Below are 17,990 nucleotides of genomic sequence, written 5' to 3'. Positions count from 1 at the left end.
AACAAAGAAAAATCATCCATCTACTCCCAGAAAAGGCAATACTTTTTCAGAGGAAATATGGTTGATATACCTATTCGTTGTCAGGAAATCACTACAAGTTACAAAGTAATACTATTATTATTTAGTATTATTTAGTATTTGTCCTCCAACATGGTCTTCCTGTCAGAGTCATAGAACAGAACCAGAAAACAAGCTATACAATGTAAAAGTTAGTCTCAGCAAAGACCATCTCTTCTCTCATGGAATTACTATTCACATATAAGGAGTTTTTACAAAGATCACAGTTTGACCTACAGCTCTGTTTGGAAACCTTCAACATTTCTTAAAAGAGATGTTGTCAGTCTAACACATCATGACCTGAAAAACAATGAGGATACTAAAGTAAACCACTGAATTCAGCCATCTGTGAGAATCAAGTTAGTCCTGTCTTCAAGTTCTTAGTAGTTTACTGGATGTTTAGGCATGAAAATATATTTCAGCCACTGTAGATGCCTAGTAATATGATGCTTACTGTTAATATAGAAAAAGTGGATCTCCAAGAAGGCCTGTATTATCTTCTAAAAGAGAATTGATGCTGCAGATAGTATAGAGTTATAGCATTAGATGCCTTTTTATAGACTCGGCAGCCTACACAGCCAATTGATTGCTCAATGAACTTGCTATTTAGCCATCTCGTTGGATAGGACCCATATCTTTGTAGGTTATATTCTATCTTTGGGACTGGACTCAATGACTAGGTTTTAAAAGTAACCAGGACTTGTGTAGATATCTATTAAGGGGAAATTAAAAATTACAGCTCTGAATCTGGATTTGAGTGTTACCCAATGAATATTTTGTTTTACCACCAAATGTTTGTAAAATTTAATCAGGGAAATAATGCAATAAAGGGTTTTGCTTCTTTGTTTGTTTGAAAAGAAAAATCATTTCAAGGTATTTTTTATGGTTTGTTTATTTTGTTATATCCCTCTCTGTAGCATGGAAAACACATTTCTATCTTTAAATGCTTCTGAAAATTAAAGAAAAAAAAAAAAAAGCTCGCTGAAGAAAAATTAATTATTTTAGAATTACACAAAAAATCATCAGTTCTCAGCCATTTAATATTAATGCTTAAGTAAAGGCACAACTGTTGCAACTGCAACCAGTCTGATCCTGCCAAGAACAAACAAGCAGTTCAGATAAAAAGGATAATATGAGAATTCACATAGAATCATAGAATCACAAAATAACTGAAGAGATCTTTTAGTTTAATACTATGCTTTAGCAGGAAAGCCTAGCATAGGTTGCCCAGAACCATGCCCTTGCAGCTTTTGATGACCTTCTAAGAAGGTGACTACTCAACATCTCAGGGCACGCCGTGTCAGATCTCAGCCTCTTACACAACAAAATAGAGCTTCCTGATATTTAGTTGGAACCCTTTGTGTTCCAGTCTGTACACATTGCCTCAGCAAATTCCATTCACTGAGATTCATTTGTCTGTAATAGACTGTGTTGGAACTTACTCTGCATAAATTAAGCATCTAATTTGTGCCTAATTTTCAGTCATTTGACATGTCTTTGAAGACCTCCAGGAAAAGATTCTAACTGCTCAACTTAGATATTTAATGATGGCAGAATCTCCTTATGGATGTTTTCAAATACCTTTATTCCTGTATTGTTATCTAAAGAACTGATTGCTCAGCACATGAGAACTGCACAGATCTGCAAACAAAATATGAATAAAGGAATGTTACTTGGCTTTCAAATTGTCCAGGATATTACTGTACTAGTTACAAAGTGCAGACCTTTCTTAGAAGATCTTACATGTTGGAGCTGAATTATTAGATCAAATTCCAGAAAACTGAATGCTATTATTTCAATTAATTTCATCACAGAATCACAGAATTGCAGAAGTTGGAAGGGACTTCAAGAGATCATCAAGTCAAACACCTCTACAAAAGCTGGTTCTCTAAGATAGGTTGCCTGGGTTGGTGTCCAGACAAGCCTTGAATATCTCCATTCAAGAAGATTCCAGAACCTCTCTGGGCAACTAGTTCCAGCACTCCATCACCATTATTGTAAAAAAGTTGTTGTGCATTGTATGGAACATTCAAGTTTTAGTCACTTCTGGAATCACCCCTAGATCTATAAGAATTTGGCAATATAGTTTGGTAACCTGTACGTTTAAATCAATTAAAATTAAATCACTTTCCTTCTCCAGATTTATGTACAGCATTTATTCCAGATTTGGAAAGAATAATCCTCTGTATTTATGTCTGACTGTTATGTATGACAGGCTGAACTGCTGTATGGTTCAAGCAACAATAAATTTAATTTATTTATTGATTGTAAGGCATTGCCAAGTGTACCATGGAGACAAATTTACGAAATAAATTAATGTTGTAATGTGTCCAGTTGATTTACAGACTTCAAGAAAGTTTTAGTTTGTACCTGTTCAGTTTCCATTAATGACCTGTGTGAGGGAATTGAGTGCAGCCTCAGTAAGTTTGCAGATGACACCAAATTGGGTAGAGGTGTTGATCTGCCTGAGGGCAGGAGGGCCCTACAGAGGGACCTGAACAGGCTGGATCTCTGAGCTCATACCAATGAGATGAAGTTCAACAGAATAAAACTTGCTGGATCCTGCACTTTGACCACAAAACCTTGGGCAATGCTACAGGCGTGGGGTTGAGTGGCTGGAAGACTATATGGAAGAAACAGACCTGGAGATGTTGGTCACTGTTTGACTGAACATGATAGAATCTTTTATTTTCATTCTGTTAGCACTATACATATTAGCAAATGCAATATAAATCCTCCCAAAAACATTTGCCTAATTGTTTTTCTTTATTATTTCATTAAAAAGGAAAATCATAGTTATCATACCTGAAACACAGAGAAGCTCTAGACAAATATATTTTCCAAAACTCAAATGCCCCTATTTTCCGGGATCCTTCCACCTATGAAGGTTTCTAGTGTCATTGTGGATGTTTAATTAACTCAAGTTTTGATTAATTGTCTTTAAGAACATCTTCAATGACCTTATACAGATGGAGCTTGATAGAGATCAATAGAGTTACTTCAGGATCTACAGAGATTTCTGCAAAAAACAATTTTTGCAGAATTTTTTTTAGAGATGTAATTGGTAAAGATTTGAAAATGGACACGACAGAGTTAATCAGGAACATTCATAAGATTATGTACCTTCATCTAACCCCAGGTTAAATACCCTCATATGCGCACATGTGCACACACATGCACAAAGGCACGCTGATCATGTAGATAGTCATATCTGTTTCTCGCACATGTGACAGTGATAAACAGGTTTCTGCTATGAACAGTTCAGCAGGTAATAAATCACTCTTGTAGGGCCTAGAGTGCAGAGGCGAATAGCCATGATGCAAGGAGATAATTCTGCATAATCAATGCAAACCTGCTTTAGTGGAACATGACAAAGTCTCACTGAAGCACATTTAGCTAGAACCTAAATGTTTAGGCAAAAGTGATGTGATGGAGGTGTCCCAGACAACAGCATGATTTCTGACATCCTCATACATCCTCATAACAGAGGATGTATGAAGGAAGCTTTGGATAAATTGTTAGGGAAAAAATGAAAGAACACTCTCTGCAGCAACCCAGAAGCTGTCTGTCAATATTCTTCAGGACTTCCAACTATTTAGTGGAGACTGGAAAATGCAGAACATGATCCCAAGTACCTATGGCAACTATAAATTTTAATTATCTCTCATACACTGAAGAATAGCCTCCTAAGAAAAATGCCCAGAACTTAAGTTTTTGGTCTTTTGTTCCTTTACTCTGTCCAATTTAAAACAGAATTTTTAAAGAAAACATGGCATTTTTATCATAAATTTCACACTAAAATGTACTTGTTTCAATTAAGTTTTTGTTATGTAAAACATCACAGATACTCAGTGCAATTTATGGGCAAAACTCAGCTCTATGAGTGAACCCAAATTATAATAAAATGGTTGGAGTACTATGATGTGAAAGATCAATGTCAGAATATTGTCCTGACTATATCAGATAAAGGAGAAAAAAACATTCATGCTCCATATGAGTGTTATAATAACCAAGGTAATTAAAAGAGTTCTCAATCATTCTTTTCCGTAAGGTTTGTTGTCATATATTTAATCCAGATAATTTGGTCTGCACAGGCATAGGAGAAAGACACTTTTCAGTACACATGGCTTTAATCCATCCAAAATTTGACTCACCTTTGCAATTGCTTTTGTCTTGCATTTGCCTCTTCAGGGACCATAAAGCAACTAAGTATCTTGTATTCAAGTTCAAAGAATATGAGAGTGAAATTTAGACTACTCTGTTTTGAGAAACTATGCCAACACACAGTAAACACTGACTGAAAGATGTACATCTCTGTGAGTTATTGGAAAGCTCACTTGTGAAGTCAAATATCTGGAAATATAACCTTTTTTTGCTTTGTTTTTGGAGAAGGAATACTGGTTTTATTGGGAGACAGGATATGAACAACGATTCTGAAAAATAATTGTTATGTGATAGGAAAGCTCTCTTGGATCTTCATCCAAAAAAAATAAGAGAGGAGAGGAGAGGAGAGGAGAGGAGAGGAAAACAACAACAAACAAACAACAAAAAAGACATTTTCACTCTTTCTAGCCTGTAAAACAAAACAGGTATTCAAAACACCTTTGTAGTGCAAAGTGCTGTATAGATTTCTTTAAGAAAATGCAAGCTATGATCTACATCTGGCAAATTGCCCTATTAGTGCAAGTTTTAAAAAAAAAAGGGTTGAAAGATGTAAATTGGAATGAAAGTTGCTTCCAAGAATCAATAGGTCCAGAAGAGTCTATTACAATAATATCATGATCCTGAGAGGACATCAGGGATAAGTTTGTTACTGTTAAATTAGGTGGCGCCATCTTTGCAAGAAAAACAGATATGTAATGCTTGCTGATTGAACTATAAAAATAATAATTACCTTTGTTGTAGGGCAAGGCAAAGTCACTCAGCAGAAGCTCTGATTTTATAAATTGAAGCCGTTATCATCAGAGCTCAAACTAGATTAGAAGTGAGCTTCTCAAATTACATTTGGATGATACCAAACATACACAAGGCTTTGAATGTTTTTAGTACATGACAAAAAACACTTCCTCTTCCCCCCTCCCTCACACAGGTGCTTTGTGTTCTTTATTCTTGCAGCATCTCTTTCACAATAGTACAAATTTCTTTAACCAGTCTTATTCCAGCTCCATTTTTTTTATTTTGCTGAAAAGATGTAGTTTACAAGCCAGAAGTAACTCAAGGAGCATATTGTTGCTTTAGTGCAGCTAGACTGTCTTCAAATCCTGCTGGTTTTAGGCTTTTTTTGAGGGATGCTACAATGACTTCAATCAATGGAAAGTGATGAGATATTCTCCTAACTCAAAACACAATTTTTCTTTAAATTGTATCAAAGATAAATTTAGAGTTTAAAAAGGTTTGATAATATGACATATTAAGCTGAAATGTTTTGCTATTTCTGGTTATTACTTTTTTAGGCAGACACAGATCAGACAGCAATTGCAAAGTTTTTCAAGAATATCTGAAGCTAGAGAAGAATTTGAAAAATATACTACTAAACATGTCATAGCTCATTTCTAGAATGTCTAGAATGCTCTAAATGTCACCACTTATAACCTACTCTTGAAACCTGAATTTAGAAAATTTTGTTTTGGTAGTGAAAGACAGGTAGACCACTTGTATGACCTTCTTCAAATCACTATTTTGCTACATCCTTTATCTGTAACATGAGTAAAATTGATTCATCTCTCACTGCTTTAATACTTATACTTAATATGAAGTTAACAAGACTTCACTTCAGGGTTCATGGACTGAGGGTTTTAGCCCAACATTCCTCAGTTAATTCTCTCTATAGTATTTTTGCGGAAATATTTTGTTTCATTCTAGTGTATAAATGCATATAGTAGCACTGGTCTAGATATAAATAAACCTGCATTTTCTATAAATAAGATAGAAATTTTGGTATTAATGAAGAAATGAGATGTTTTCATTCATGACATGTGCCTATAACTATACAAGAGAAACCTTTCAGTTATTTATGTACTACTGGTTTTCAGTAGTTCAACAGATATTAAAAATGGAGTGTGTTATCTTTTGACCTTCAAATTTCCTTTGTTAATTAGATCTTCAGAGTCACAATGTCACAAGAATTACTAGGAAAACATTAAAACAAATGAAAACACTTATTTTGACTTATATAAGCAAGTAAGATTTGGATGAAGACTAATATTTCCATGTGAAGGTCAATATATCACTTTGTAAATCTATATGTTTCCCAAGTAAATTCTTCGTCAAATAATGTCAAAGAAAAAAAAAAATCTGATAAATCATGTTGTAACATTTTTATTTTTAATTTTAAAGGTTTTAAAGGTGTCAAGGTTGTTATTTTTGTTTTGTTCTGTTTTGTTTTGTGTTGTTTTTCCGCTGAAAAAGTAATATTCAGCTTTCCTAATGAACTAATATTTGGCAAGGTCTAAAAGTTATCAGTATCAACATGATACTGATAAATATAAAAATTATATATAAAATAGGCAGGTCAAAGAAAAGGTACATTAGTCTGTGACTGTTGAACTGATTTCTGGTGCATGTAAAGAATTACCTTTTATTTGTTCACCAATGCACCTTCAAATACATCATCTAACCAGTCCATATCTTTGAAACCTTTTCAGAATTAATTATCTGCTGTTAATAGAGGGATAGAGACAATGACTGAGTGTTACTGAGTAAACCAATTGCAAAGGGAATTTATGAGTAATGAAATATGAGATTTTACAAAGGATTAATTACTTTTTTTTTCCTTGGGTCAGCATTATGCACAATACTGTGTTACCTTGTGGTGAAATATTAGTTCTGACTTGGAATCATTAATTTTCTTCTTAAAAGCATAAAAAAAATTCTGCATTTTAAATGCATTCAATAACAAAAGATTTTACACTGGAAGGCAAAATCATCAGATCTCTCTAATTTTATGAATAACTAGAAAGTGTAAAAACACTTAGGCAAACAAAATCTAGATTTTTCTTTTCTAGAAAGGAAAAATTTCCATATGTAAGAGATCTGGACCGACCAGGGCACTAGAGACATAGATAAAAGGCTGCTGAAAATTCTAAGTTTAGCGTGCAAAGATCTGTCAGCTGTTTCTGATTATACAAATTCACCCTAAAGTAAATGCTTGTGGAATGTCACACAGCACGTTTGGGGATCTTGAAAACATTCCTATCTGCAGCATAGGAAGTTCCACACAAATGTGTGCAAGAGCTTCTTTACGGTGAGGTGACGAAGTGCTGGCACAGGATGCCCAGGGAGGTTGTGGAGTCTCCTTCTCTGGAGATGTTCAAGACCTGCCAGGACGCCTACTTGAGCAACCTGGTGTGGGGAACCTGCTTTGGCAGGGGGTTGGACTCAGTGACCTCTGGGGGTCCCTTCCACCCCTACAATTCTGTGATTCTGTGATTCTGTGAAAGAAGGCCGGAGAACAGAGAACTGCCTATCTAATTTTCTTGGAAATCGTTTCTGTCTTGGAAAACAGTAACACTTAAAAAAGTGAGAATCATTTTGAAAGCCATCTTTTTAAGATTATAACAATTTAAAATAACTCAGTGTATCCATTAGAAGGAGGAGACACCATCCAAAGGGACTTGGATAAGCCCTTCTGCTAAGATTGGCCCTCAAAAATCCCTGAAGAGGGAGAGTCTGGAGAAAGGAAGAATTCCCCTTGGTTAAGAAGGTTCTGGTCATCTAGACAAATTAACACACATAAATCATGGTATCATACAATCACAGAATTGTTTGAGTTGAAAGGGACCTTCATGGGTCATCTAGTCCAACTCCCCTGAAATGAACAGGGGTGACTACAGAGAGATCATGCTGCTTATAGCCCTGTCCAGCCTGACCGTGAATGTCTTCAGGAATGAGGCATCCCCAACTTTCTGGGCAATCTATTGCAGTTACCCTTATTGTAAAATACTTTTTCCTTATATCCAATCTAAACCTCCCCCTTTTACTTTGAAACCATCTCTTTTGTCTTATCACAACATAATGTATTAAAGACTCTATCCTCTTCTTTCTTAAATCTCCCCTTTAGATACTGAAAGGCTGTTATCCAGTCACCCCAGAGCCTTCCCTTCTCCAGGCTCATCAGCCCCAACTCTCTGTCTGTCCTTATATGAAAGATGTTCCATTCCACGGATCATTTTTGTGACCCTCCTCTGGAAACACTCCAACAGGTCCATGTCTCCTTTACTGAGGACTCCACGTCTGAATGCAGCACTCTATGTAAGGTCTAACCAACCTCCTCAACTTGCTGACCACACTTATTTTGATGCAGAACAAGATTCGATTGGCTTTCTGGCTGTGAGGGCACACTGTTGGCTTATGTCCAGCTTGTCATTCAACTGTACTCCCAAGACCTTCTTGGAAAGCCTGTGTTCAATCCTTTTGTCCCCCAGATTGAAATGATTGTGAGAATTGCTATGACTCAGGTTAAATGGCCATGATGGATGCACTGGAAGGTAGCCAATGTCACTCCAGTCTTCAAAAAAAGCAAGAGGAGCTGGGAAGCTACTAAGTCAGCCTCACCTCCAGCTCTGGGAAGGTGATGGAGAAATTTGTTATTGATATCCTCTTCCAAGTAGTTGGAATAGAGTGACATTATCAGGAGTAGTCAGCATGGATTCACTAATTGGAAATCACACCACACCACCATAGTAGCTTTCTGATATCATCAGTATCTGACTAGACGGGAAGAGAACAGTAGCTGTTGTGTACCTTCACTTCTGCAAGGCATTTATGCCATCTCCTACAACACCCTTGTTATGAAACTTACAAAGTGTCGAATAGGTGAGTGGACAGTGAGGTGGATTGAGAATTGACTGACTGGTAGAATTTCAGATGATGTAATCAGAGACACAGAGTGTAGTTGGAGGCTTGTAGCTAGCAATGTTCTCCATGAAACAAGCTCAGGTCTTGTTTAACATATAAATCAGTGATATAGTCCACTTTCAGCAAGATTGCCACTGATACAAAGCAGAGTATCTGACATACCATAACACTGTGCTGTCATTCAGCAAAATAAATCTGAACAGAGTGAAGAGGTGAACAGAGAGGAATATGATTAATTTCAACATGAGACAGTGTAGAGCTCTGTACATGAAGAGGAACAACTGCACTCTTTAGCACAGGTTAGGAGATGAACTGTTGAAGAGCTCTGCAAAGAAAGACCTGGGTGTCTTGGTGGACAACAGATGGGCCTTGAGCCAGCCTTGGTGTTCAGGAAGGCCAATGGTATCATAAGTTGCATTAAAAAGGCAGGTCAAGTTATGTGATCCTCCTCCTCAACTCTGACCTCATGAGACCATATCTGGAATTCTGTGTTCAGCTCAGGGATCCTCAGTTCAAATAAGATAGGGATCTCCTAGAATGAGTCTAGTGAAGGGCCACGAAAGTGGCTAAAGGCCTGGAGCATCTCCCTTACAAAAAAGGCTAAGAGATCTTTGGTCTGGAAAAGAGAAGGCTGGGAGAACGTGTGCTTTTGACTAGAATTATTCAGGGAATTAAAATCTTTTTAGGTGAGATTTTAATTGAAAGTTGTATATTCTTATGTAAAGTTTTAGTTTTGGTCAATTAGTACATTCTGATTAAACACTAATTAGTACAAAGAAATAATTATAAATAATTGTAGTAAGACAGGTGTTGAACTAATTTAAAAAAAAAAAAAAAAAAAAAAAAAGAGAGAGAGAGAATAAGAAGAAAGTGAAAAACAGGAACAAACATACTTAGAACAAAATCAGAATGTTGAGAACAAAATTAATCAAGACACCGAAGGACGTGAGGAGAAGAAATTATTTAATTGCCAGTACACCACTGCTTCAAGTCTGGATAATAAACACAGGGAATTGGAATTGCTCATTTATGAGCATAAATTTGACCTACTTGGTATTACTGAAACCTCATGGGAAGGCATGATAAGAATTTTAAAGTGAGTGGCTATAACATTTTTAAGAACTATACAGTGGACAAGGGAGAAAAAAGAATGACACCAAACTCTAAAAAGAAAAAGAAAAAAAAAAAAAAAAAAATAAATTAATAAAAATGAAAGCTTATTCTAATTGCCAACAATTATGAATAAACATTTTAATAATATGTTCAGGAAAGAAAAAAAAAAAAAAAAAATCAGTGTCTACTGATGTCAGCAAACTACAATATAATGCAGGTTGTTTATCTTTCCAAACATCACATTGATAAAATTAAACAATGTCAGTTGGTTATTTACTTTCTAGACAACTTTAGAAGATTTCTTGGTCTGATATTTAAAAAAAAAAAAATTACTTAAGGACAACAAGAAAAATGTTATCTGTCTGCTTGGGCTAATGAAATAGTTTCTACCAGGTACAACTCTGGAAATGGGAAAATTATATGTATATTATATATTCATAATTTTTAATGTTTAGTATTGTATAAAAATATAGAAGTCCTAGCTGCTATATAATTAAAATTGAGAAAGTCTTAGTATTCAGTGAAAAGAACAGTTATCAAAATAAGTCATGAGCTGAAGGAATCTTAACAGTGATGTTTATCATATGGAGGCTGAATAATTTTCTGATAAAAAGTTAAATGTCTGATAATGAATACAATAAAAAATGGTAATAATTTCTGTCTTGTAGGTGGGAAAAAGACATATTTTGTTTTCAGGTCATTAGGTGATAAAACTTAAATACTTTGCATTTCAACAATAATTATAGATAAAGTACAGGGGGAGACCCCCAAAATCCCAGTAATTACATTTGAGAGTTTCAAAATTGCTTGGTGATATTTTCTCTCAAATCTAACAGATAACAGTGACTCTTATGACATAGAAAAGCCTCAAAGATCTGGAAAATAAATTAAGATACAGAAATATTTAGAAAGGAAAATGGGATGACCCTGATAAATGTCCTTTATGTCAGTTTAAAGTTAACCTAAGGCAAACAATAAAATGGCTAATATGAGACTTAATTAACAGAGACTTAAAAGGAGGTAATATAACTAGTATCAGACAAAATTGCTTTATATAAATAGACATTGTCTACAGAAATTTAATATCTTTTTGTAATGTACAACCAAATAATTATGATACCAGTTCTGGTGATTTAAGGTTTAAATTTCTGAAGATCCAAATTGATATTGAAACATTTTTGTTAAGAAATGAGAACAGTATGAAGTCAACATTAACTTCAAAGTATGCAGGGTCCCAAAGTGAAATGTATTCGAGGATTTCCTCAAAGAAATTGTTCTTTTGAGTGGAACATTGTCCCTGGTCATGTTTTCTTAATGTTTTCTTTGAAACAGAACATTTGCAAGTGAACACTGCATACACAAAAATATATACATATATATGTGTAAATGCACATTACAGATACAAAGCTATGCTTCTAAAAATCAAGAACATAAGCTATGCATAGAAAGCAGGGAAATAGATGTGGGAATGAGTGATACTGAAAACAACTTCATCATAGTGGTCAAAAGGATTAGTATGAACAATGAATACGCGAAAGGAAAACTACGCAAAGCCAGTTGCAATACTTCTTTATTTAACTTAGATACAGCAGACCATTAAAAAGATCTGTAAATTGGAAATAAAACAGAGAAGAGACATAAAACTAAGTGAAGAAAAATAGATAGATAGATAGATAGATAGATAGATAGATAGATAGATAAACAGAAAAATAAACAAACCTGCTTTTATTTCTAGGCTCAAAGAGCTTGATCTAGTTAGGTAAACAAGTAAATAGGAATAAATTAAGTTATAATTTGTCATAAGATAATTATCTAACTTTGATCACCATTTCCATCTGTTATCAAAGTGTAAGACTGTTTACATTATCATAGAGGTGTCTCAAGTGGTGACTCATCAGGCTCCAAGACTGTTGAGATGAATCTTGCTCCACAGGCAAGCAGTTCTCATTGCATTTATTACAAAGAGAAGCTAGCTCATAGCTTAGCTATAGCTAAGCCAACACTTAGAGTTAACCGAAATGACTCCTGATTTAAATGTCCTCACAGTGAGTAGAAGTTTGCTAACAAAAGAAAATTTTGCTTTGTTGCTACACATACAAAATTTAGTTTCTTATTTCTGAGCAAAGTTGTTTTCCACCCACCTGTAATATCTTAGCCATTTTTCCTAGTCACATATCTCTTGATGTGGCCCAGTATGTGGCTGACCTTCCGGGCTGCAAGAGTATGTTGCTGGCTCCTGCTGACTCTTTCATCAACCAACACCCCCAGATTTGTCTCCTCAGGTCTGCACTCAAACAATTCACCCAACCTGTATCTGTACCTCAGATTGCCCTACTCATGTGCAGAATCTTGCACTTGGCCTTGCTGAACTTCATGAGGTTGGCATTGTCCCACCTCTCAAGCCTGTCCAAGACCCTCGGGATGGCGTCCCTTACCACTGTTATGTCAACTGCACAACTCAGTTTGGTGTCTTTTGCAAACTTGCTAAGCGTGCACGCAATACCACTGTCCATGTAACCCATGAAGACATTAAATAGCACTGTGGACTTGTCACCGGTCTGTACTTGGACATTGTGCCATTGATCACAACTCTCTGAGTGCAACCATCCAGCCAACTTCTTATCCAGCAAGTGATCCATCCATCAAATCCATTTTTCTCCATTTTGGTAACCAGGATGTTGGGGGAGTGTCTTGCTCCAATTTATAGGAGGGAGATGAGGTTCTTTTAATATCTGTATACCCGGTGTGAGATTAAGAAACAGTGGTTCATATGTTGTTCTGATCAGATTATTACAAAACCTAATCAGGGAGATGGGGAAGGGAAGGAGGGTGATAGAAAAGATGGGAAAGAAGCAAGAGTTGCATAAAGCGGGGATAGTCACCAGCAGGATCCAGCAGTGGTCCTGTTGCATGGCGTTTGAAGATCCTAGGCAGATGCAGCAGGGGGCGAGGAGCAGCAGCGTGGCCGGCCTTGGGCAGCAAGCAGGTAGTGGAGGAAGTCGCAGAGCCAATCCTTGAGGAAGCAGCAGTGCTCAGGCAGCAGGCACAGGAGAGTTCGACAGCATGCAGAGGAATCTGATGGTCAGGAATCCTTGATCTTCTTCATGAGGAATCTGCTGCCAGAAACCTCTGTTCTGCTTCATGAGGAATCTGTTGCCAGAAAACCTATCCTCATGGTTTTTAGTTCCGCTTTTATCCTCCTTGTTCTCCAGCCTAAGTGACAAGGATGGGCCTTGAGCAAGAGTCATTGAGTACCCCCTGAGATGGCCATCATCCTGAGATAAGTCCACACAAAGGAGCACTTCACAGCTATTTAGCTGCAGCTCATCTCGCTCTCCTTGCCTCTGGCCTTGTCCATCTGCATCCCCCACATAAAGGATCTCACAACCTTTGCCCAGGACTTGCCTGGACTTGAAGAAGTCCATCTGTGTCCCCAGCAAGCTTTGAGACACAGACATTAACAGAATAATATCTTACACCACCCCGTGACTCAAAGGTTTTTTTAAAATGAGACACAGATGATCCACAATGGTGAGAAAAGGATAGCAAGCATAAGGGTAAAGGAGGGAAGGGGTCAAGGAATCAAATATATAATATAATCATTACAAAAGATTTCTCAGGCTGGGCCCTGATGTGCTTGACTTCCCCACCAGTAGAGGAGGTTACAAACTACATAGGTGATACAACACATTTTATAAAACACAGAATCAGACGGTTAACAAACATAAGAGTTGCAACAGCACACAGTATCAACTTGCCACAGACACCACTGGGTGACACCTTGGGAGTGGTGACACGAATGTTACATGATGAATAAAAAGTAGAAAGTGAAAAGAGACAACGATACATTTGGCAATAACCAATAACAAATAAATATAACAAATAGAGATACAATGTTACCACCCACAACAACACAAAACATAGTACTTTTGCAACTAAACTACAAAATGTAATCAAGAGGTATATTCAGTATTCTAACATGATCAAATTTTCAATATTTCTGTCACAAAACATTAGAATCCTTTCTGTGTTCAGTCAGGGTCCATAAGAGTATTCTGAAAAAATAAAATGAGACACCAACTTGCCCTTTTGGGCTTTGTTAATATGGTTAAAAAATGAGGGAGCAATCCAGCAAGTGTTAATTTTATATTCCTTCATTGGGTTGTCCTTGGCCTTCCAAGGATATTTGTTAAGGTATTCCATTAAGGTTAGGGAAACCAGCCTCAGGTTAGCTGAGCCAATCAACACAGGCTGGCCCAGGCGATAAGTGTTTGCCTTTGTTGTGAGCTTTCTAATGCATCTACCCCTCACCGCCCCACCCCGCTCATTTGGGAGGGGCGGAGACATTAGTTTTCTAATGGCTTGGATAGCTGTTCAGATTCCTTGATAGAGGCCCTAGGACCTGGGGTTTTGCTTTCCTCAAGATTCTAGAGCTTTTGTTCTGGCCACCAGTTAACTAATTTCTCTAATCTATCTGTTGTCAATCCATCCATCAAATTTCATGGAATACCCTTTTTCCAGCCCAGAGTCCAAAGTCCATTACGTTTATGAAAAATATTCTGCCTACCAGTTTTTACTGGCAATGAGACCCTTCCAGTCCCACTGAGCTTTGGGCTACATGGCCTGAGGGCAAGACTGGGTGCTGCAAGCCTTACACCTCTTGGCTCAGATTTACTGGGAAAAGAAACCACTATCCCATATTTTCTTCCATAGTTATTTAACTCTTGGGCTACCTCCCCCCACGTCCGTACTTTGCATCCTGACTGCATCCTGATGGTTGGGGGTTACAGTTTCTTCTAACACTGCCTGGGTTCTTTCTCCCTGTGACATAGCTTGTATCCTTGCTTGTAATTGTATGCCTATGGGTTTCAGTAATTCCGGAAGCCCTCTAATTAAAGGGGCCATCCTCTCAGGATCAACAGGCATCATCATGGGCAATTCATGATGTGGCTGCAGCTTTCTATCATACATCATTTGGAGACAAGCAGCCTTTTGAACGCTCTCTACTAATTGGTCAGTTGTTCCAGTAATGGCATGAGGGTCTCCCCTTTCTAAAGGGTTGAGACCACCTGCCCAATAGGCAGCCCTTTGCATTAATGACCAGGGAGCATGACTGTTACCAGTAGTTAAAAATATTCCAGCTCCCCAACAACCTTCTGCTTCCTTTTCTGTTAACCGAATCTGGTCACCACCAGTGAGACTCACTGTCCATACGTATTCTGTCTCTGATTCCTTCGGAGAGTGGCTAAAGTCCTTTTTCAACTTTGCTAACTTGGTGGCTGAGAACGGAATTTCCTTAAAATTCATTTCAGGATCTAGATCCTCGCTTGTTATCAAAGGTATATTCTGTTTTTATCAATGGGGCTATTGGGGTTTCTAATTTGTCTAGTCTTTCCTTTATTTCTTGAAGCTCCTCCTGAGGAAAAGTTTTTTCTTGAGGCAAACTATGTGTGACAGTATCGCTAGTATCCTTACATGTTAACATTTCCTTGAAAGCCATCTGCAACAAAGCTGAATTACGTTTCTCTCTTTCTAATTGTTCCTCGATATTAACTATTTGATTCTGCAGAGTTTTTACCAATTCTTGAGTAACTCTAACAGATTCCTGTAGTGCTTCTAAGGTTTGGAGTTCTGCCGAATGCTTTTCATTTCAGAACTCTACGACAGCTTTTAAAGCAGCCCCGAGTACAGCACAAATAAACGACTTTCCTTTTCCAGCTCGTGTACGAGCCTTGTTCTGTAAGACACTAATGCTTCGGACATTAAGAGTCCAAAACACTCTGCAAATTATGCCAATTTTGGCATGCCCAGTCCACCCCAATAAAGAGGGACGAGCACCATGCTTTTCTAAAAGGTTAAATAACACATCTTCACTTTTATGGTGGGAATTTTTTCAATACAATGAAAGACCTACACTAAGGGAGGTGGAGGTGCATGTATTCAAAAGCTCAGTTACTCCTTACCACTCCTCCCAGGGAGATACACCACACCTAAACAAATGCAAATGCTCCAGTCACTCCTCCCTTTCTCTAGGGGGAGCACAAAAAATGTGAAGCTAAAGCAACACTTTCTAGGTTTCAATAGAGTAAATAAAACTTCTTAGAGAGGCACACATGTTTAAGTAACAAAATATCACTTCCTAACTTTCCCAAGAGACGCACACAAAAAAGCAAAAAGATTCAAGTTTCGCACTTCAGTTACCAGATAACCAGAGAGGTCTTCCTGAGGAGGCACACACGTATTAAACAAAACGCAAGTATTCAAAATACGTCCCCGAGAGGTACACTCATAAAAGGTCCCAAGTTTTTACAACATAACTGTAGAGATGTCTTCCTGAGGAGGCACACAGTATTAAACAATATGCAAATAATCAAAATACGTCCCCAATAGGTACACACATAAAAGGTACAGTTTCAGAATATGGAGCGGTCTTCCTGGAGAAGGACTCATGTCTAAATTTTCAAAACTATCGCTCCTTGCAACTCCAGGAGGTGAACAAAGAAAAGTTTCAAGCTATATCTGGAATGACAATACTCTCACAGTGGGTATCCTGCCGACTACGCCAATAATAAAATGTCTTGCTCCAATTTATAGGAGGGAGATGAGGTTCTTTTAATATCTGTATACCCGGTGTGAGATTAAGAAACAGTGGTTCATATGTTGTTCCGACCAGTTTATTACAAAACCTAATCAGGGAGACGGGGAAGGGAAGGAGGGTGACAGAAAAGATTAGAAAGAAGCAAGAGTTACGTAAAGCGGGGATAGTCACCAGCAGGATCCAGCAGTGGTTCTGTTGCACGGCGTTTGAAGGTCCTAGGCAGATGCAGCGGGGGGCGAGGAGCAGCAGCGTGGCCGGCCTTGGGGAGCAAGCAGGTAGTGGAGGAAGTCGCAGAGCCAATCCTTGAGGAAGCAGCAGTGCTCAGGCAGCAGGCACAGGAGAGTTCGATAGCATGCAGGTGTCACCTCATGACGAATCTGATGGTCAGGAATCCTATGTTCTTCTTCATGAGGAATCTGCTGCCAGAAACCTCTGTTCTGCTTCATGAGGAATCTGTTGACATTAACAGAATAATATCTTACAATTACTGACGAGCTTTCTTAGGCGCCCTTTCCTCCAGGGCTTTGTCCAATGTCATCCTGTCAGGCAGTCCCCTGAAGAGGTTGAAATCTTCTCTCCTGAAGTCCAGAGTAGCAAGCTTGCTAAGCACCCTCTCTGAAAACTTAAGCACCTTGATCTCCAACATGTTGTAGTCACTGTAGGATACCTTTGAGATTCATGTTATTCAATAGCCCCTCCTCATTATTGAAGGCAAAGTCTAACATAACACCTTTTCTCATATATTCCTGTACCACTTGGAAGTGGAAATTATTGTCAACACATTCCAGGAAACACTTTGGTTGCTCGTGCTCTGCTATGTTGTCCTTCCAACAAATGCCAGGATGATTGAAATTCCTCATGAGGACCATGTTCTGTGAACATGAAGCTGCTCCTGTTTGTTCATAGAGGGTCACATCCACTTAGCCTTCCTATTTGGAGGGCTTGGGGCAGAACCCCATTCAATGTCTCCTCCTCTGCCTTCCCTTTAACCTTAACCCGTAATCTCACTGTCAGCTTTTCATCCATCTACAGGTGATGCTCTACGGTCATTGATGTAGAGGGCAACAACCCTTTCTCCCTTGCCTGTCTTATCTAATCAGGTGACACCTGTCTATTCCTCCATTTCAGTAGTGAGAGACATCCCACCACATCTCAATGATGCCAAAGACGTCATAGCCCTGTAGGCCTGCAACTCTTCTTGCTTGTTACATATGTTCCTTCATAAGAACTTCTAAGTGAAAAACTGGGAGTTTCTGCTTGTTTCTCTTACCCATAACATATCACTTATTTTAAATGAGTACTGATTTAGTTGATTTCTGTAGTTCATATTATCCAGTGTTATAACAATGATCTCACTTTACATCAG

General features: G+C 37.8%; 1 pseudogene; it reads right to left on the bottom strand.

Moving 5' to 3' along the window:
• Positions 1 to 14,453: 14,453 nt before the first annotated feature.
• LOC122156472 lies at positions 14,454 to 17,270 on the bottom strand (annotated as a pseudogene).
• Between the last annotated feature and the right edge of the window lie 720 nt (positions 17,271 to 17,990).

The sequence above is a fragment of the Centrocercus urophasianus genome, unplaced genomic scaffold (genome assembly GCF_019232065.1).
Source record: "Centrocercus urophasianus isolate 14NV4802_14NV808 unplaced genomic scaffold, USGS_Curo_1.0 seq_122, whole genome shotgun sequence".
Lineage (NCBI taxonomy): Eukaryota > Metazoa > Chordata > Aves > Galliformes > Phasianidae > Centrocercus > Centrocercus urophasianus.
Note: the sequence above shows the minus strand (reverse complement) of the source record. Positions and strands in the feature narration are given on the sequence as shown.